This window comes from Camelus dromedarius, chromosome 6, assembly GCF_036321535.1.
Source record: "Camelus dromedarius isolate mCamDro1 chromosome 6, mCamDro1.pat, whole genome shotgun sequence".
In the NCBI taxonomy this organism is placed as follows: Eukaryota; Metazoa; Chordata; class Mammalia; order Artiodactyla; family Camelidae; genus Camelus; species Camelus dromedarius.
The window spans coordinates 58,886,987-58,908,563 of NC_087441.1; the positions used below are offsets into that span (position 1 = coordinate 58,886,987).

Sequence of the window (21,577 nt, forward strand, 5' to 3'; positions counted from 1 at the left end):
ATTCTCTGCAAGGGCTAATTCATTTCTTCTGTCACATAAACCTCAGGTGTTGATGATAGGAGAAGAATGATTCAGAATGTTGGGGGGGGGGAGCACAGAATTGAATGTATTTGTTGATTCCTCCTTTCAGAAAAGATTCTAAATCCTCTCATTTACAGTAACACCAATGTTAACATAAATTCTTCACAGTTCCTTAAAAACTGTTACCTTGGTTTAGAAATCAGTAAACATCCTAGGAACAAAGGTAATACTCAAACTCCCCATGGAAGATCTCTCAGACTGTAAGAAGAGTCCTGGGTTGGGGCCAGATTACTGCTGCTCAGCTCAAGGGATGCGTCTGTAAGATCAGCACCATGGAAAGAGTCTCAGATAAAATGGCAGGGGAGTGTTCCCAGGTACAATGTATGACTCATTGTAAGTGTTGCTGTGTTAAACCTGAGGGATGCTGAGAGAAACAACTGCCTCCAAATGTAAGTGGAAATTGAACTTAATACTCTAATCACCATAAATTGTAGTGATTATTTGTGTAAAACCATAAATGTACACTATGACTAAATGAGTCATTTGCAGAACATCTTTTCAGTTATTAACTTGGCATAAATACTAGTCCCCAAAGACTAAGTTGAACACTAATCACTTGGAGGCTTCAAGGACCTTTTGTAATCCGAGTGTCATATTTACATATGGTAATTTCCCCCACCCCCGCGGTAGCTGAGCAGGGCAGTAATGTATGACCAGGCATGCTGTAACAAGGTTTTCATCTCTCCTCCCAATCCTTCCCACTTCATTCCCAATTTGAGCTTCATTAAAACTCCTCAGAACTTGGTCTGTTTGACAAGAAGGCAAAACGAGCCCTGAAAGGCTGACACCCGCTCCGCAGCTGCCTGCTGGGTCAGCTCATTAAGAGTCCTGATTGTAGAGCCCATCCACAGTGGTCCGGCCATGGGTCAGAGAAGGCAGGACTCCTGAGAGCCAAGAAGCAGACTGCACCTCAGTAAGTCAACAATCTGCCTGAATTTTAAAATGCATTCTAAAGATGACTTTTAATTTTTTTAGGTAATGCGTGCACATAGTTTTAACTCAAATTTATCTTCTACAAACCGAGTGGTTGCTGCCCCACCCCCTGGTCTCAACCCATTCTCTTTGCCCCATATTTATAAATAATATGTTATACTGCTATTTCTTGACTTATCAAATTTGCATACCAGAATTCTGACTTCATATTATGGTAGCACAGAATTTAAGCTAGTTTACACACGTCTCGTCTCTCATTTCCCCTACTCTTTCGTCCCAAAATAGTAGATCACAATTTTAGATTAAATCAGCCAATATTACATTATGTGACTATATAATTGTGATCACTGCTGAGCCAAGTAATGTATGACTATAATTATATTGCCTTCCTCTGAAAACCATCTTTCTCCTAGTACTTTTTTCTTTCCCCTATAGATTTATCACCTTTTTAAATAAATGCCTCACAGATGTATCACCCACACCTATCAATAGTTTTTCATGTTCTCAAACACAGTTACAGATCCATTTCCCCTTGGACGCATCATTCTCCACTGCCCACTACAGCTCCTCCAGCTCCCGTGCAGACTTGGTGTTCACCAGGCCAGGGTGGAGCTGTCATCCTGTAGTCTCCCTTTGCTGCTTCCTGGGCTGGACCCCTGTTTCCTGGACTTCATATGTCTCATGGTTTACTCCCTCATTTTGCTGAAGTATATTATTCAATAGCTTCTTCAGAAAGGGCACCAGCGAGGTAAGCTTTTTGATTCACTATATGCCTTAAAGTGCCCAGTGGCGCCTGTGTTTCTCCCCCAGGTGCACCTCATTGTGTACTCTCTGCATCCCCTAGAGACTGATGTCTAACTACCACTCAGGGAGATAGAGGTGAATGTTTTGAAAAATGTAAGGTCCCAAGGAACACTGGAATGAAATATTTTAAAACTCAGATCCTCAAGAGAATAAACGGACAAGCACTTGCAACGTGAGCATTAGATATCTGTGAGAACTGTAATGTCGTTGCTAAAAAATCAGTTCTGAACTGATAGTTTCAGGTTAGGGGACTAGAAATGTCATTTAAAAAGGAAGAAAAATATCCTTAAAAAATGTGTTAACATTTTCCAGCTTGTGCTCTTTATGAGCAAAAGCAATGGTGAGAGGCTTTTGCACCACTGAGGAGTCTGGAGCACTGAAATGTGATTAGTATTTTATAAGGATGGAGGTATTTTGAAAAGTGGGAAGAGGCAAGCATTTTGACAAGGGACCATATCTGTGGGCAGGTGGGAATGAACATCTTCAGCCAAAAAGGAAATGTTAGCTGAGAATTCTAGGGATAGATCAAGGAGAGCCACCTTAAACTCTGACTCACTGTTCTTGAAAGAATTTCTTCATCTACCCTGGGCATGGCACTAGGGACTTGAGGACAAATGAGTGCTGGCCTCAAGGCATTCATAGGTTAATGGAAAAAACCAAGGTAGTAAAACAGACAAAGACCACCCATTGTGATGTGTGCCATAATGGTTTTAGGTCAGGATGCTAGAGGGAGCTCCAAAGGGGAGGCCCCTGTGGGTAGCCTGGGGACTGCACAATATCTGGAAAGAAATGATGCCTTAGCTGAATGCTGAACATTGCAGAGTAGTTGGCCAGGCAAGAATCATACAGTATGTGATCTTTTTCATCTACCTTCTTTCACTTAGCATAATGTTTCTGAGGGTCACCCACATTGTAGGGTGTATCAGTACTTCATTCCTTTACATGACTAATATTCTGTGGTATAGATACACCATGTTTTTTTTTTTCTCCATTCATCCATTGATAGGCATTTGAGTTGTTTCTATCTTTTGGCTGTTGTAAACAATGCAGCTATGAACATTCATGTACAACTATTTGAGTCCCTCTTTTCAGCTTTTTGGGGTATATACCTAGAAGTGGAATTTCTGGGTCATATGGTAATTCTATGCTTAACTTTTTCAGGAACCATGAGCTGTTTTCTACAGTGGCCGTATGCTTTTTTTTTTTTTTTTTTTTCCAGTTTATACTGTGCATCTCCCTGTTTCTATTTCTTATCTACCTTGCAAGCTCTGTAATTGTCCTGGCCACGTCTGATTTATTCACTGCTGTGTCCCCAAAGACTAACAAAGTAGGCAGTTAGCTGAACAAAGAAATGACTGAGTGTGACAAAACTGATTCATAGTTTAACAGACCACTCTAGATGCAGGTAATGGATGGATGAGAGAGGCCCGATGTGTGGCAGAGACTAGCAGGGGCTACTGTGTTGCTCGAGACCCTGACTGGACCCCTGGACCAGGTGAGAGAATTTCCTGCATGCTGGCACCACCCCAGGAGCCAAGTCTCCCACACAGCTCAGTGGCTGCCTTGTACCTATTTGCTTATCTTCATCCCCCCACTTGGCTATGTGTTCTGTGAGTACAGCTACCAGGTTTTTTTCATATTGCCGGTTGCACAGTAGATTCTCAACCAATGTTTGATGAATGAATGAATGAACAAATGAATATGAATGAGTGGCTATGAATGCAGAAACAGGTAGTAGCTATATGATCTTGGGCAAGATACTTAACCTTGTAAGTCTTCATTCCTTCAGTGGTAAAATGGAGACAGCAGTGGCCCCTGTCTCACAGGATTTGTGTTGTGGGTAAAAGAAATGAAGCTGCCAGGGCTTCATTTGGCACTGGGCTGCCAGTGGCAATCACTCACTAAATGGTGCCATGCACTCTTTACGACTCTGCAGACACAATTAGGACAAATGTGCCCAAGATAAGGAGAAAAGATTCAGCCTAAAAGACAGAAGAATGTTCTAACGTAAGCTTTGTGAGAGAGCAAGACCATGTCCATGTTGTTCCCTTTGGTATCACCAGTGTCCGACACAGGGCCAGGACCCACTGTTGTAGTGAGCGAAGCTGACAGAGGTGGAGCAGCCAGCCGGTGAGGTCAAAGGCTACTCATCACTAGATATGATCTGGCAAACACTGAATGTCCACCTGCCAGAGATGCTGGAGAGGAAAGTCTGCCCTGGACAGTAGACATGTTGACTGCAGGGATCCCTCACAATTCTGGGGTGCTTTGTGTTCTTTGATCACCCTTGTGAGACAGCAGATTCCTTCAGGGCAAAAATTAGGAATGAAGAAATTTTTTAAAATCTCTAGAGATAAAAGCTACCAAACATTGTACTTTTGTTGTTTCCCATGGGAAAAGGGAAGCATTCAAAATGCCTCAAAACTAGAGAAGATGAAAGTGAAATTTGGGGTTTTCTCAGGAGTGTAAGTTTAAAGATGTAGGAAACCATAGAACGCTAGAAGTCTGAATCTCAAAGAGGTAATTGCATTCCCATGTTTATTGCAGCATTATTCACAGTACCAAAAACATGGAAATGACCTAAGTGTCTGTCCACAGATGAATGGATAGATAGAAGTGTGTGTGTTGGAATATTATTCAGCCTTGAAAGAGAAGGAACTCCTGCCACTTGCAAAAACATGGATGAACTTGAAGGACATTATGCTGAGTGAAATAAGCCAGACACAGACAAATACTGCAATGCAGATATTCTTATATGTGAAATCCAAAATACTCAAACTCAGAAGCAGAAAGCAGGATGGTGGTTGCCAGGGCTTTGGGGTGGGCTGCGGGAGGGGGTTGGGAAGATGTTGGTCAAAGGGTGCAAACTTACAAGTAAGAGATGAGTAAGTTCTGGAGACCTAACGTACAGCATGGTGACTAAGTAGTATTGTATTATGTACTTGAAATTCACTAAGAGGGTAGATCTGAAGAGTTCTTACTACAAAAAAAAAAAGAAGAGGGAAAGAAAATGGTAACTATGTGAGGTGATGGATATGTTAATGAGCTCTATTGTAATGATCGTTTCACAGTCTATACATATAGTAAAACATAAAGTTGTATACCTGAAATATATATAATTTTAATTTTTTAATTATACCTTAAAGCAGCTGGAGGGGAAAAAATCTAGGAGCCTGGGACTCTCGTATAATGTTTTGCTTAATGTGTTTTTCTTCAGCAATTGCAGAAACGTCCATGTTTTCCAGCTGGAAATGTTTAAATATTATTTTTATTGTGGTAAAATACATATAACACCAAGTTTACCATTTTAACCGTTTTTAAGTCCAGTGGCAATAAGTACCTTCATGTTGTTATACAGTCTCACCATTATCCAGCTCTAGAACTCTTTCATTATCCCAATCTAAATATTATTTTTAAATATTAATATTTTACCTAACAAATTTGTTCAAAAGTTGGAGGTAAGCTGTTAATCAGCAACTAGCTTTAAAAAAAAAAAAAACTGGAAAACCAATAGAATGTTATTTTATTTTTCAATATAATCAAATGAAGTTGTTTCAAAAGGGATAAAATCGCTGAATTTCCTGAATAGGAAAAATGCTTTCCAGGTATTTTCTGTTTATAAACTGATTTAAATATCATTTAGTTGAGTATCCAGAGCGATTAAAAAACATATCGATTTAATGCATATCAATCAGACCGGTCAACAAAACCCCCCCAAAACTTCTATTCCCAGAGTCAATAAATGAAGCTTTACAAGCATAGATGCTACTGGAAAAAAATTTAAATCATCAGCCTCAGGTAATTTAGTTACTAGCTTTATTTGCACCTATTTGAACTACAGTTGTTTTCGAAGCAGGGCTATAATCAACTCCCAGTGCCCATATGAGGATCTCATAGATAAGACTTGAAATCCATTAACAATCAAAGTCATTTTTGACAACAGAACTAGTTTCTATTTCTTCTCCAGCTGACCTCATGGGGCCTCTCCTAGCAGCTCTGCATGCATGCGGGGCTCTACTGCCAGAGACCAGTGTAGAGGTGGCCTGGGCCACACAGATCGCAGACACCTACGGGCGCCACCCTCACAGCCCAGCACAGCACCTGATGAGGGTGCACAGCAGGCCCCGTCAGACCGATTATAATCAGCTTCAGATTGTTTCACTTTACTTCTTCCATTTGCTAGAAACAGAATCACCAGATTCAAAACATTACTGGGCAGCAAAGGTGAATGAAGCAAATAGCTAATATCAGACACCATTTCAAAAGCAACTGCCTTGGATAAGCCTCTGATAGAATTTCCCAGTTTACAACTCTGAAGATGAAGAAGGCAAGTTACCATGGAAACAAATAGTCTCCTTAAAGAGAGACAGGCTCCCCTCCTAGTCTGAGCTTGTTCCAGAAGGGAGGAGGGGGGAGGTGGAAAAAAGCAGGCCGGGTGTCTGCATCCAGAACAATGAAGGCAAGTTTTCTTCTCATTAAAATCTTCCCCGTGAAATAAGCTTGAAGGGTCAGTTCAAGACAATTTTATTTTCTTGGCTGTACTGTGGAAAAAGCCCTCAAGTCAGATACTTTGAGACATGTAAGCAAAATGACACCTTACTGATAGTTTCTTTAAATTTCTTTTCTTTATTTAATTAGTGACACATGCTGGTGATGTGTGAAAGCCTCCAGTACCTGACATAAAAGGCAAAGAGGACTCGCTTTTCCTGGTCATCCATCACCAATACGTAGCCTCTGAGGTAACATTCCGTTGGCTGCTTTTCTCTGTCTCTGCCTGTTTATATATATAATTTAAAAGAATATGTACATTTAAAAGAATATATACAAACAAAAAACCTAATTTAAAAAATGGGCAAAGGATTTAAATAGCTATTTCTCCACAGAAAATACACAAATAACCAAAAGCACATGAAACAATGCTCAGCATCACTCATCATTAGGGAAATGCAAATCAAAAGTGAGATATCACAATGAGATGCCACTTCACACCCACTAGAATAGCTATTATTAAAAAAAAAAAAAAAGAAAGAAAGAAAAAGAGAAAAAGGAAAAGAAGTTGAAGATGTGCAGTAATTGGAACCTTCACACAGTGATGGAGCAGCCACTATGGAAAATGGTATGGTACTTCCTTAAAAAATGAAACAGAATTACCACATGATCCAGCAATCCCACATCTGATTATATACCCAAAAGAATTGAAAAGTGAACAGATGTTTGCACACCCATGTTCATAGCAACAGTACTTACAATCAGTAGAAGGTGGAAGTAAACCAAATGTCCATTAATGGGTGAATGGATGAACAAAATGTGGTCTATACATACAATGGAATATTATCCAGCCTTAAAAAGGAAGGAAATTCTAACACATGCTACACTATTGTTGAGCATATAAGACATTATGCCAAGTGATCAAGCCAGCCATGAAACTATTATGATTCCACTTACATGAGGTACCTAGAGGGGTCAGATTCATAGAGAGAGAGTAGAAGGGTGGTTGCCAGGGGCTGAGGGGAGGTGGAAGTGAGAAGTTAGTGGTAAATGGGTACAGAGTTTCAGTTTGGGAAGAGGAGAAAGTTCCAGAAATGGATGGTGGTGACGACTGTACAACCATGTGAACACACTTAATACCACAAAGCTGTACGGATTAAAGTGGTAAATCTATGTATATCTTAACAACAAAGGATTTTAGTTAAATATATATTTATGTATATGTACAGGACCATTTGTATGGGATTTTATTTTTGCTCTTGATTGCTTGCTTTTACTAAAAGAATTATACTGCACACATATTCCTTATGTAGCAAATTCTAAACCTTAATGGAGTAAAGAGACCATTTAATTATGCTTAGAATCAGGGAATCTGTGGATCAGGAATTTGACCTCAGCAGAGAAAGGACAGCTGTCTCTTCTCCATAGGGTCTGAGCCTCCTCTGGGAAGACTCCAAGGCTGGAGCTGGAATCATCTGGATGCTTCTTCACTTAACTGTTTAGATCCTCGCTTGGGCTGCTGACTAGAATATCTGCCTACCCGTGGGCTCTCCACTTGGGCTGCGCCTTTGCACTTCCTCGTAGCATGGCAGCTGCATTCAAAGGGCTGCATTCCAAGAGAGCAGAGCAGAGTGTGTGGCATGTTTACAGTGCAGCCTCAGAAGTTACATGGCGTCCTTTGCTGTTCTCAGTTGGGGAGGGAGGTGCCGTGTCGCTGTAGCTCTCTGTGGAAAGTACCACCTGCCATAACACACTGACGAGTTTGCTGCTTGCTTTTGCAGTATTTCATTGACATCCCTAAAAGTCAGTAAAGATGCAATTCTTCCATCTTTCTCATTTCTTTATAATTACTTTCAATTCCAAAAGTAATAGAAGTACAGTAACAAAATTTGGAAAACATGAAAGAAAAATCTATCCAAAACGCCCCTCCTTCAACCAATCACAGTAATTATTTTTAGACGTTTTATTCCATAATTTCTTCACAATATACAGAGTTTTATTAAGTTTTTTTTTAATTTCCCCTTAATATATAAGCCCCTCAAATTCACGTCTCAGCACCAAGTTACCTTCTTTATTTTTCTTATGTGGACAAAGCAAAAATAAGAGTGGCGTACACCATGGGATAAAGTCCTCAGGTAGGATTTTGCTCAGCCCGGTCCTACTGACAACCGCTAGGAAAAATCACATCAAGGCTTTCAAGCCGTCCCTCTTCTTTCTCTGAGGGGCATACAGCAGAGATGTTACATTAACACGGATTCTGGAAGAGGAAAGTCATGAGTGAGCCAACCCTTCTGCCACACTTGCATCAGGGACAAGCAGGCAACCCACCCTGATGTGGAAGACCCAGCTTGTGACTGTTCACTCAGTATTTTGCTACAAAAGCTTCGTTTTGGAATTCCAACAGAGTACATGGATCTCACAAAGTTCAGCAAAACCCACATCTCCCAAACACTACTTCAAACTGTCACTAGTTTTCACTGGCCTGCTATGAAATGAGAAAGATAACGACAAGTGGGTGAGTTTTTCATAAAGCTAAATGGATTCCATTTTTTTAAGCTGGGCTTTATTCTGAGATCATTCCTTTTTTCTTAAATGTCAATATTCATTTTCTAACATAAGTCTGATCAGAGATTTGCTTAGCATTCCTAATTAGCAGAGTAAAAAGCTGGCTATTTGAAAATGAGTTTCAATCATTTGACTGATCTGTGACATCCCAAAGTCTGGGAAACTCTGGTCCAATCCACCAGTCCAGTCTCCTTATGAAGAGCCTTTGGGTTTGATGTATCGTATTTGTCAAAAGAGATTACCTTCTGAGGTGGAAAAAAAAAATAACTGCTTGACACGAGAAGAGGATGCAAAAGTCTGGATTCTGCATGTGATGGTCCAGTTTGGTGGCATTAAGCATGTCATTTATGCTCAGAGCCTCTTCAGCCATCGAATCCAGTTAATAACGCTAGCCTGCTCCCCTGCAGAGTGAGGAGGGGGTGAAAGGCTTAATTGTTGGAAGTGCAGATTGCTGTGTAAGTGCCGAGTGTCTCACTGCGCTGGTCCTGGGAGCTTCCCTCACAAAGGCTGCTCAGCGGGTACTTTAATAGCTGGTGAAAAAACATGAGGACGGATACTCTAACGCCCCAAATATTTCCCTGGGAGTCCCTAATTTCAGTGAGAAGAATATTCTCTAATTAAAATGCCGCCACAGAAACTTTTTTTTAAAACAAATTGCCATCTAATTTCCCTTTGATCCGTTTTTTTCCACTTGGGCTGCAAGGTTTTACAGAATTTTCCCCAAACGCTTTGAGTCTGCAGTAATTTTATTTCATTCTGATTAAACTTCAAAGGATAAAACACCAAGCCACCAGAAACAAGCTAAGCTTTTTCCACTTTATTTATTCAGTTCGCATTTTCGGGGCATCTACAACATGCCTGACTTTGTGCTGAGTGTTGGAGATACAAAAAAGAATACATACAACTCGGCCCTTGCCCTCGCTGGGTTCAGTGTTCCCAGGACATGATCAAGCCACAAACAAAATACTGTAATGCAACGTGGTGACCATAGAAACGCCATCACCCAATCATCTTCCTGAGGCCCACGTGTGAACAAAATGGCAGCCCTGGCTGAGCTGGCACTGTAAACGAAACTTAAAGGATGGCTAAAGTTTAGCCAAATGAGGGCAAGAAGGACATTCCAGGCAGAAGAAACAACAGAAGCCCAGGTCTAGGGGTGGGAAATGGCATGGCCTCTGGTGTGTGTGCAGGTGCATGTGTGAGGTATGTCCATGTATATGTATATGTATATGTATGCATCTGAGTATGTGTTTGTAACTTTGTTTCCATAATAGGGAAGGGCTAGCGTAGGTACAGGTATGGTCTGGGAGACTTTACTGAATGGCCTGGGGAGTCCCAGGCAAGTTAACCTGAAGCAAGCTGGCAGCATCCTATTACATCTGTGGGTCTTGAGGACAGAGATTCATTAAGTTTGCTTTAGACAATCTAGAGAGAATAAAAAAAAAAAAAAAAAAAAAAAAACTCTTACATGGGTAAATCTGACTTTAGCAGATGTTTTGAACACACACCTGTTGGAGGCTCTGCTGACACCAGCACTGACCCCTGGGAAGAAAAACCCAAATTCTCCTGTAGAGGTGATCTGAGGGCCCAGTCCAGGGCTTCTCAAGTCCTGATGTTTATGTGAATCCCTGGAGATCTTGTCAAGATGCAGATTCTGACTCAGTGGCCCAGGACTCTGCATTTACAACCAGCTGCCAGATGCTGCCAACACTGCTGGGCCGCGGAGCACACTTTACGTAGCAAGAATGAATGCGCCTGTTGCCCAGTCTGGATGGCCTGCCAACCGAGGCCGACCACTGGGGACTCACTGCCCTCCACTCAGTGCAGAGGCCTCCAGAGGACCACGTTCAGATCCTTCCTGCACCCGGGCACAGGGCCCCGTCCAAAGTGGAAGCGGGGAGGAAGAAGGCAGAAACGGTGGGATGGGGCTGGCACGTCCTCAGAAAATAGCCCCAGATAGCTCCTGTGGCACAAGTTAAGTTGGACACTAAGGGACACAGGGAAAGGAAGCAGGAGCTCAGGGAAGGGCCCGGCAGAGCCTCAGCACCGAACACTGACTGGATGTCAGGGACTGTCTTCATGCTTTACCCAGATGCCACAGTCATCTTCACCCAACGCCCTTGTAAAGCAGACTGTAAATCTCTGCTAACAGATGAGGAACTTGACATGCAGAGCAGTTCAGTAAATCACCCAACCTCCCAGTGGACATACTTGGAACCACTGTTCACACCCAGGTCTTCAGGCTCTGAAAGCCCTGGTCTTTCGAGGACCACACACCATCTGCTATCCCTTTAATGATGGATGAGAGCCAGGCTCTATGCCTGGCCCTCAGGTGCTCTTGGGTAGAGCCTTTCGATATCTGAATCCAATAGCAAGAGATGTCAGCCATGGTGCCAGGCTGGGAGGAGGCATGTCAAGAGAAGTTGGCATCTGAAGAAGACCTGGTATCTGGAACTGGACCACACTTGGGTGAAGTGGCCTCTTCTTCCTAGTCCTTGGGTGATGCCTCCATGTAGACCAGCCAGGGGTTCAGCACGGCCCTTGTGGTCTTGGTATATGCAGAGGGAGACAAACTGGTTAGTGGGCATCTTAAAGCCAATTTGGATAGAAATGTTGGCAGAAATGGAATATGGACCCGAGAAAAAAGAAGACAGAGCACTAAATGGAAAGGACTCATCTGACAGTGTCCTGAACATAGCGAGCAATCAATAATTGGTAGCTGCTCCTACTGTTATTGTTGTGGGACATTGTTTGTGTGCATTGCTATAGAACCAGCCAGCAATATACTAGGACCATTCTCAGGTGTAATTAGATATGAAATCTTCCCAGGAAACCAAAGTCTGAATGAGTCCAGCCAGGTCACTAAACAAACCAGCTGAAGCTTCAAACTGTGTTCCAGAGGAGCATTCACCCCACAGCATTCTGCAGTCACTAATGTTCAGATATCAGGATGCTGTTTGCAGGCTGTCACTGCTTATGCCCCCTGCTTCTTCCTCATTGGTCTATCATAGTTCAAAAATTGTGTTTCTAGATGCCAGGAGCCTTCCAATAAAAAGAGCCTCAGACTGGAATTGAAAGATCCACTCTGCTGCTTACTGGTAATCTCTCAGCCTCCTCGCCGGTGACATGGACACCATCACACCTGTGCTGCTCACTGCAGGACCGAGAGAGATGGAGTGAGTGCAAGGAGGTAAAAAGTGCCGAGTCCTACACACAGAAAAGCCGTGATATTACCCTGGGATGTCTTGCCATTCTATTCCAATTTGAGAATGAATTCTCTATTTAAAAAAAAAGAAAATTTTAATGGAGGTACTGGGGAATTGAACCCAGAACCTTGTGCATGCTAAATATGGTTAAGCATGTGCTCAACCACTTAGCTATTACCCTCCTCCCTCTTAATTAAAATATTGTTATTATATCCTCTTTGGTTCCTCTAAAATGCCTTAGATCCTTTGAGGAACCAGGTAGCATTTATTTACATACATCTATAAAATAAAAGTCTTCATGAAACCTAAAATCAAAATTGCATGTATAGATCTAAATACACCTAATAAGTATGTAGACATATATATGTATGTATACAGTTATATGTATCAGTGTGTATACATATACAGATACACACAGACATATGTATGGTTTCTCCTCTGTACTAAACTCTAAAGACTACTTGTTAAAGCAGGTGAGACGTTTGCACAATTAGTTTAAAAGATTATTATTTAAAAATGGAAATAGCTTAGAGCAGATGACGGGAAATAATTCCTCGCTGCAATTCAAATGGAGGCAGCCGTCTAATTCTTAGAAATTTAGACATTCTTCTAGTAATTTAGCACAAAAATGGGCCTGACTCAATCTGCTCTTCACATTTTAGTCATTTAAAAGGACATCACGGAATTTTATTTTAATGGTAATTGCAAACTCATGCAGAAAATGTAAATGCACATTTCATGATTAGCTTACAGCATAAACTATGGCTTCTATTAATGTATTCCAATTTGTAATTCTTTTCACAGTATGAGATTTGAAAGCTGTGATTAAAATTAATTAGGTTAAGTAAAGTTTATCCCCCCTGAGCACTGCTGTTGGGAAAAAGCAAGAGGAAGATGCGAGCTACATCTGGCTCTGCAGGAAGCTGTGTCTTCACAAGAAGCCGGCTGACTTCTCTCCCCACAGAGGTTGCATGCTGCTTATTTGGCATGTCTCAAGCACCGTGTATCTCCTCAAGGAGCTAACTGAACCATTAAACTATTCTTTGCTGGGCTTACAAAACCACATAGGCTGTGACTCCATCATCTTCAAATAAGGATATTAGATAGATCCATCAATTGTTTAAACATGATAATCCTGGTGTGGGGAAACACGTACACCTGGTAAACCTAAGGTAACGGGGCCACCCAGAACTCAGTACCATAACAGCTGCGAAAGAGAAGCCACGTGAGGGGACAACAATACAGATAACAACTAATCAACACCCATGCAGTGCTCTCTGCTTTGCACGTAATTGTGTTAAATATTACCTCACCTAATCTCCTCAACAATCCGGAGAAGGAATCCTTCCTGTTGTCCCATTTCACAGATGAGGGAACTGATGTTAAATGAGGCGCCCAGGATCAGAGTGTTAGACCCGGGTCTTGTGTGTTCCCGTCCTACACTCCTTCTATGGCTCAGCTGTAGAGCTACGAAAACAAACCTAAACTAAACCTTTAACCTATGCCTTGTGTGTTTTCACAGTAGGTTGAAATTCATTACCAAAGTTCATATGATATGAACTAAGACACAGTTCAACAGCTCCAGAATGGTGCTGCACCTCCCAGTAAGCAGAGCATAAATGTGGAGGGCCAAGACAAGACAGAGTGGAAAGCTGGCACAGGGACACCACTTGTTGAAGATCTTGGTTAGAGTTCCCCAATCTTCCTCAGATGTCCTGTTGCTGGACGCCCGGCCATCCGTGCAACCCCTGGCTCCTCTTGTCTCCTTTGGCACAATGGAGTCCCAGCTCCAGTCCAGGCCTGGAAATACAGACAGATGACACACGCCCTGTCTGCCCTGCCTCTGGGCTTGCCTGACCCGTGCCCTGAGTCTTGGACCCTCATGTCCCGTGACTCATCCTTCGCGGCTCCCCACACTGCCTGACCCCCTTCTTCCAGGAAGGATTAGATGGTCCTGTTAACTCGTGGTGACATATATTAGCATGCCATTGAGAAACCTCTCCCCTGGGAATTTTAAATGACACCTCCTCCAGTGTAGTAAAGGGGAGCTTTCAAGTGTGGAAAACTGGGTTTCATTTCTCTTCCGCCATGGACTTTGAGTGCAGCATTTAATCTCTTCTTTGTTTTTAAAATCAGTGTTTTTGTCACCAGGACTGTCCAACAGAAATTTATGGGATAATAGAAACATTCTACTTCTGCACTTTAAATGTGGTAGCCACTAGCCGCATGTGGCCATTAAGGCCTTGAAATATGGCTAGTGCAAGTGAGAAACCATTTTTTAAAATTCCCTATTTAATTTCAGGGGTAGAGCAGGTGCTTAGCATGCACGAGGCCCTGGGTTCAATCCCCAGTACCTCCATTAAAATTTTTTTTCTTATTGAATTTTAATTAATTTCTTATTTAATTTTAATTTTAATTTAGATCATCACATGTGGCTAGTGGCTGCAGTGTTGGACAAAGAAGGTAGATGATGTCTTAAGCCTCTTTCATTACTAGAGCTTTATATAAAATAAAATCTAAAGGTGGAACCTCTAATTCATATGATAGTAAATGGAGTGGGAAAGACAGGGAGTATGTGGGACCTAGTAATGACCCTCTATATCCAGCCACATGGAAGACACAGGCTCTGAGAGATTAGGGACAGATAAATCTTTGCTTTTAAGGTGGAGGATGCCAATGGAGTTCAGGCCAAGGAAGCCGAGTTAAATGTTCATGCAGAGCCAGTTCCTACCACATGTTGCTGGTGTGGCGTGAGCATCTGCTAAAACGCCAGCAAGTGAGCAGGACTAGTTTCCAGAACAATTTGCCTGCAGAGGCGCTCAGTAGTCTTGCTCTTTTCCCCTGCTGCCCGTCAGTGAGGATTTGGTGAGCTCCTCTCACTTCTGCCCACCTGTGAGGAACACATTACACAGAAATATGCCTCAGCTCCGCTGGGGAATAACATTCTATTAGAACTGTCCAGTGACAGGCTAAGCAAATCTGTGAACTCCTCTTTACCAAAAATCCATTCAGTTCAACAAACAAGGAGAGCACTGAACCAGGGAGGTAGGAAAATAAGACATATGAGATGTGGCCCCAGACCCTCGGGCAGGTACAGTCTAGGGGACCGGTGAGAATTCGCTGCCCTGTGCAGCAGTTTAGAGGCAGCAAACCATCATGGGGATGTATAAACAGGCTTAGATTGTTACCTATCTATTAACATTCCCTATGAACACAATACACTTGATAAGTTTACTGTATTAGCTAGAAGTATGTTTACAGACTAGTAACTTACTTAGGAAGGATTCTGAGCCTATCAGTTAAACACACCTCCCAAATTTTGTCTCTCAGGGACCCGGCACATTGTGGGGTAAAACTCCGGTTGAATTGTTGCCGAGTCAAGGAGAGAATGCCCACAGAGGACAAGGCCAGGTGAGCACTGCTTGATACTCGTAAGGTAGCTGATTCAAGGGAACAACCCCATGTTCTGAAATCAAGGCATCTCCAGAAACAAAGAATACTTCCCTGAAATTCAGGAATTAAACGAAGGATTGATTTATTGATTTTTTTTTTTTTACATAACAGTTCAATTCAAAAAACAAATGGCCTGTGCTTAGAAGTTGGAGAACACAGTTGTGTGTGTGCGTGTGTGTGTGTGTGTGTGTGTGTGTGTGTGGTTGGGGGTGTCCTCCAGGCTAGGGGCAGAGTCGATCCGTGTTAAAGGGTGGGAATATCTTTGTTCTCAGACCTGTCCCTTCCCCACACAAAAACATCCACTCTCCATCTGATAGAACTATAGAAGTTAGAGATAAGGCTAGTCTTGCCATCCTAGGTCTTGGAGTGTGTTTCATCCAGCCCCTCCATTTCACAGCAAGAAAACAAGTTTAGAGATTCACATAGACTCTGAGCAGGAATTAGCTCTGCCCTGCCTTTGGCTAACCTGACAAACTAATTCTGCTTAACATGACCCATCCCCGTCCAGGCATCTTCAGGCATGGGAGAAAGCCTCCAGAGTTCAGAATGCTGCTGTTTGGGTCCTGCTTCCGCACTTCCCTGTCGGCACAGCTGGACTGACTTGGAGAAGGAGGTAAAGGTTACAATTTCCAGCTTTGGGTCAGACATCACATTTCCACAGCTTTCTAGAACTAGTAATTCTGGACAAATTACTAAACCTCACTAAGCTTCAGTTTCCTTTTTAAAGAGTAGGTAGAATCAACTCAGTGCTTTTGTGAGGACCAGATGCAACAGTTAAGCCTTTATAAAGATTAAGAACTCCATAAAAGTTAATTTGTTTTATATTACTATTATTATCAAAAGTTGACAGTTCTGAACTTGTACAATTAGTCTGGGGCTTTAGAAATAGGCAGACTCTACTTTGGAAGAGATATGTGGCCTTGAGGGCGTGACTTAACCTCTCCTAGCTTCAGCTTCCTTCTGCAATGGGGTTGTACCTCTGTCTCTCAGGATTGCTTGGGGGGGTTAAATGGTACCATGTATGTAAATGACCCAGTATTGCTTGTATCCAGTGGATGATCCTTTTCACTTCAGCAAATCATGGAGTCCTCTCAGGAGAATCAGAAGATCCTATAACACAGGGCAAGAAAGCCAGTGCCCTCTGTGTCCAGAGTTCTCATTGTGGGTGACCACAGTCTTCTGAGACACCCATGAGGAAGGTGTGATTTGAGAAGAGAATCGTGGTCGCTCTCACTCCTGACTCCCCTCCTGGCAGATGTCTCCTTCCTCCCTGAGTTGAGGTGGGGGCTTCAGGAGAGGGTCCGCCTCGTATGTCCCGCTTCTCTTAACCTCATGCCAGTTCACAAGATACAAGCTCCCTATGCCCCAAGTACAGCTCTCACAGCCAGAGAAAGGGTCCAGGCCCACCCCAGACCTGTGTTCCCCAAAAGGGGCTGCACTCACTCCTGGGCACAGGCCTGTTGGTACATACATTATATTTTAATTTCTTATCCTTTTAGGATATCTATCTTCATGGAAGTTTTATAATAGACCTGATATATTAATACAGTAGTGCATATATACTGAAATAAATGTCCCAAGTGAGGTGTGTGCTTAAAATTATTTTACAGATAAGGGTGTATCATCAAGCAAGTTTGGAGACCTCTGCTCAGCTGGGCAGGACACACACTGAGCCACAGCAGCCCCACAGAGGACGAGGGGCAGGGGGCTGAGCCAGGGGAGCCCAGACAGGTGTGCAGAAACGCAGATGCCTGGAGAATTTCAGAGATGAGAGAGGGGTTGAGCAGGGCAGGAACTGTTCTGAGGATGCCTCCACCCAGGTCAGGCAGGAAGGCCCAGATTCAGGGCCAGGACTGAGGCTGGGAAACATGCTGAATCCTTGGTCTCCACCTGGAGGCACCATCACTCAATGTCAACTCAGCAAGATCTGTCTGGGGTCAACCCACTTCTGGGTGGCTGTTGTCCTCTGAATGAAGTTTTCTCCTGGTAAGTGGGGGCTGTGAACGGCAGGGGTCTTCCCTGACTCTTTACATCGTTAACTGTCCCACGAGCACATCCTGCGTTGGCTCTTTCCCATTTTTTATTTTTGTTTGGTTTTTGTGCGTTTTCTACTTTCAGCACTAATAAGGGATAAGGGTCTTCCACTTTCTGTGGGAGAAGAGGAGGTTGGCTGGTTGGTTTTATTGAAGGGTGGGTGTGGGCATAGGGGCATAAAGGGGCAGAATCCGGGAGGGAAGCAGGGCAGAATGTTTGAAAGCGGAATGCATCAGTTTATACAGCGGTTTCACACTCAGACCTCAAGGCTGCCTAAACCCTGGGTATTGTTAACTTCCATCTTCTAAGAGAGCCTTTAGACTTCTAGGCTGGGGCTTTTGCCCCTATGTTGAATCTCATGGTGGTTCAGTGCTTTGGGGGGGATGATAAAATTGAATCAAATCACATTAGGGAACTAGGTTATAAATCTGTGAATAAAATGTTCATCTTATAAAACTTTGGTGAGGAAGATGTTGGTTCACAGTGATCACTGCACAGGTGGGTCTGACTTGGGTCCAGAATTCTTCCCAGACCGAGCCTTGCTTATTATAACCACTAGGTGGCAGTACAAGCACAGCCTTCCAGGGGTCCCTTACCATCAACGGTCCAGGGCAGTGACTCACAAAGGAGTTTCCTACAACAGGCCAGGATTAGTCAGCCCACAACTCCAGTGTTGTGGTATCAGTTTCACTGTGTCTGCTTATCTGGAGTTTTCTCTGTGCTCTCCAATCTCACCAGAGGCCGCTCTATCTACACAGAGATTATTGCTATTGGACCTTCTATTGAATTAAGTAGAAGAGTGAGGGAGGGAGATGCTTAACGGGGCTGCCCGCCCTTTGAGTACCAAGTCATTGCCACCGTTCTAAGTAAGCAGGGCTGCCTGGGTTCCTAGAAGGGAACATTCCAAGTCTCCTGCATTGTGCCTGGAAACCAAATCGTCGGGCTGTGTAACACCCCGGTCACTTTCGCCCGTGACCAGTTACAGAGTAAGTGCTGTTAACGGGAGACGCAGTGATGGTGAGCTAATTTCCCCCAAATACTGTGTGTGCCGTTCTCGTCACAAAGAATGGCATCTTTAGGGGGGAGACCCATCCTGCCTGCCTCTAGACAGAAGCACCCTGCACCAAAAGTAATTCTATTATTAATGTTAGTGCATATTGAGCACAAGAAAGCACTGTATACACTTACTATAGACTACCTCACTTACTCTGACCATAGCTAACAGGATACATTATCATTATCCCAATATTCAAATGAGGAGACCAAGAATTAGACCGGCAGAGTGATTTACCCAAGCCAAGGAATCTGAGTGAGGGTCTCTCCAATTGAAAGCCTGCCATTTGTGTCACTCTATTAGTGTTTAGCACATTCTCGAGCTACGTATAGTGTCTCACTCCACCTCTGGCACAGAAAGAGACCCGCAGATGAGCCCACGGGTTCTACTGCAGACTTTGGTGAGGTAGAATAAGGGGCCAAGATGGGGAGCCTGGGCTGTGCTGCCCTCAGCCACCAGGTGGGGAGGGGCAGGAAGTCCCTGCAGGCCTGGCCCAGCAGACAGACGTTCAGCTAGATGGGCCCATCCCCAGGGCAAGGGAGGTGACACGGGGGATGACTGAGCTAGTCCAGTGAGGCAGGTGGTTCCACCACGATGCAGCCGGCATAGGTGGAGGTATCCTGTGTGCTTGTCCAGACACCTGCTTCCTAGTGGTCTGATCAAACCTGGCTTGATCAAATGGCAATCACTGCTTCTCCTTCGTGTCTCTGAATGGAAACCCTACTTAAGTCTTAGGGTCAGTTAGGAGGTCAGATAGAGCAATGATCGTGACTTTACATGGAATTGCACATTTTCCTCTAGGTTTCTTTCCCAAAGGCTTGTTCAGGATGACTCTCTCATTGGCCTGCATGAAAATGAGGACACCAGGAGCATGTGGTGAGTTTTTCATAAAACTATGCTGTTCACATTTAGGAGATAATCCTTAACTTTGAAATTATGTCCTTCCTATTTCTTTTTGGTTAAAATGTTTCTCTTAGGAAGCAGTGAAAATTGATTTATATCTTAACAATGTTCCCTGGAAAAATAAAAACTTGACAAACCTATGGAGCGCTCCATTTTTCCTCTTTTTTATAGAAAATTTTACAGATTAAAATCTGGGAGCCCCAGCTCTGAGTGGCCCTGAAACTTCGTTCCCCTGAGCACACTGAGTGTTTCATATACTGCCATCTAGTGGTCATCCCCCACTCACACTCACTGACTCCTCCCTTTGAGAAAATAAATGGTGTGCGTGTGTATGTGTGTGTGTGTGTGTGTGTGTGTGTGTGTACACTCAATTAGGTGCCGACAAGCAGAGATGTGTTAGCATGGAAAAATGCAGGTCTTGAAAATTGTGTAGAAATATTCGGAGTGAACAGAACTCCTACTCCCAACCCATGTGGGCAGAATTGAAAGCAGGTGTGTGGGATTAGCACGCAGTACTTTTTCCAACATCCACCACCAAAAGGGCAGCAGCACAAAAACGTTCGTGCTCAGGAGTGCAATCTGCTAATAGGACATGAGAAGTTGTAGAGGAAAAGCTTTCAAGACTAAACTTGAACCAAATGTGTTCACAATGTAACTCATACTTTTTGAACAACAGAGGCATGCCTTCAAACTCTGGGAGGACACATCAACCTCTCAAAAATGGGGGAGTATAGATTTCTGCAAGCACCTGGAGTACTTGGAGACGTGGCAGGGAATGTGGGTTTGCAAATATCAGACAGTCATCACCTTTGGAGTGACGTACGAGTAGACATGGCTGCCCTCCAGCAGCTAGTGTGTGTCCCGGCTCTGTCCCTCATGGCCGCCGCAGCCTCTGGCATTCTCTACCTGCAGCGTCCCGCTGACTTCCTCCTGCAAGCTGGCTGCTCATCCTCTAGGCAAAGAAGACTTGTTTCAGACTGCTAGAGAGAGAGAAAGATAAAAAGAGGGAAAGGGAAGAAATGCAATAAACCAAGTCTAGGAGAGACAGAAGGCTGGTGGTTGGTTCCTTTGAAGGCTTGCATTTGCGCTGGCCTTCTGAACCCCAAAAGAGCATGTGAGGAAGAGCCTTAGACCATGTGATGTTCTGTAACTCACCTGAGTTGTCCCAAATTGAGTCAGGGAATTCAGGTTCTGGACACTGGTGCACGAGCCACTAGTCTATAACTTGCTAACAGGTTGTATTCTTTTTTTCCCCATTTAAAAAAAAATTGAAGTCTAGTTGATTTACAATGCGTTAGTTTCTGGTGTACAGCATAATGATTCAGCTATACATATATATACTTATTTTTAATATTCTTTTTCATTACAGAGTTATATTCTGAAAGGCCTACTTGAAATCCGAAATACACTTACAGCTAGAACCGATGAGCTTAGGCTCCCAGGCTAATCTTCTGAGATGCACTTCAGACCTCCTTTGAGCCACCTGAGCTTTTGCGGAGTAGGGCACACACTCCTGCAGACTTAATCATTGATTCTTTCAAAAATTCTCAACAGAAATTCCTTAACACATCAGAAGAGTACCTGGGGGGGAAGCTAGAACTAAAGAAATAAGTCTGAATGTAATTAATCACATTTGCCAAGGGGATGTGTTCAAAGAATTCTTAGATAAGACAGCAGCCAATAATTAAAGGAAATACAAGGGTAAAACGGACGCACTACAGGGCCTTTGCTCTGGGCTCTGGACACCCAGGCTTAACTGTGCTCCTTTCAACCCTCACTGCGGCTGTCTGTGTGCTCCAGGGCAGCTCTGCACCCCTGAGGTCTGGCTCATAGTAGATGCTCAATAAGCATCTGATGAATGGAACTCCCAAGAGCAGGCATAATCTCTTCCTTGCATTCATTCTCTATATAGTAATCCAGTATGGGCTGTGGTGTGCATGTGTGCCAAGCACTGGGGTCAGTGGGGGGCTAGGAGATTGGGTCACTGCTTTCGTAGCTTGTGGCAGAGAGAATGATGGCCCACCAACGATGCCAACATCCTAATCCCTGGAACCTG

The 21,577-nt window shown here is 43.4% G+C and overlaps 2 long non-coding RNA genes across 4 annotated transcripts in view; one reads left to right on the forward strand and one right to left on the reverse strand.

The window, feature by feature from the left end:
- The first annotated feature begins 208 nt into the window (after positions 1-208).
- LOC135321500 (uncharacterized) lies at positions 209-9,689 on the forward strand. Its single transcript, XR_010381313.1, has 4 exons — positions 209-994; positions 1,529-1,762; positions 6,457-6,557; positions 7,735-9,689. It is a non-coding gene; the product is annotated as an uncharacterized LOC135321500 (long non-coding RNA).
- A 573-nt stretch (positions 9,690-10,262) lies between these two features.
- Positions 10,263-21,577, reverse strand: part of LOC135321499 (uncharacterized) — a 164,882-nt gene continuing 153,567 nt past the window's right edge. The window contains exons 7-10 of one of the 3 annotated variants that reach the window (XR_010381310.1): positions 20,935-21,120; positions 20,329-20,501; positions 13,391-19,462; positions 10,263-12,025 (exon numbers count right to left, since the gene is read on the reverse strand). This is a non-coding gene — a long non-coding RNA (uncharacterized LOC135321499). The remainder of the gene's footprint in view (positions 12,026-13,390; positions 19,463-20,328; positions 20,502-20,934; positions 21,121-21,577) is intronic. The other 2 variants (XR_010381312.1, XR_010381311.1) reach the window with 2 other exon arrangements.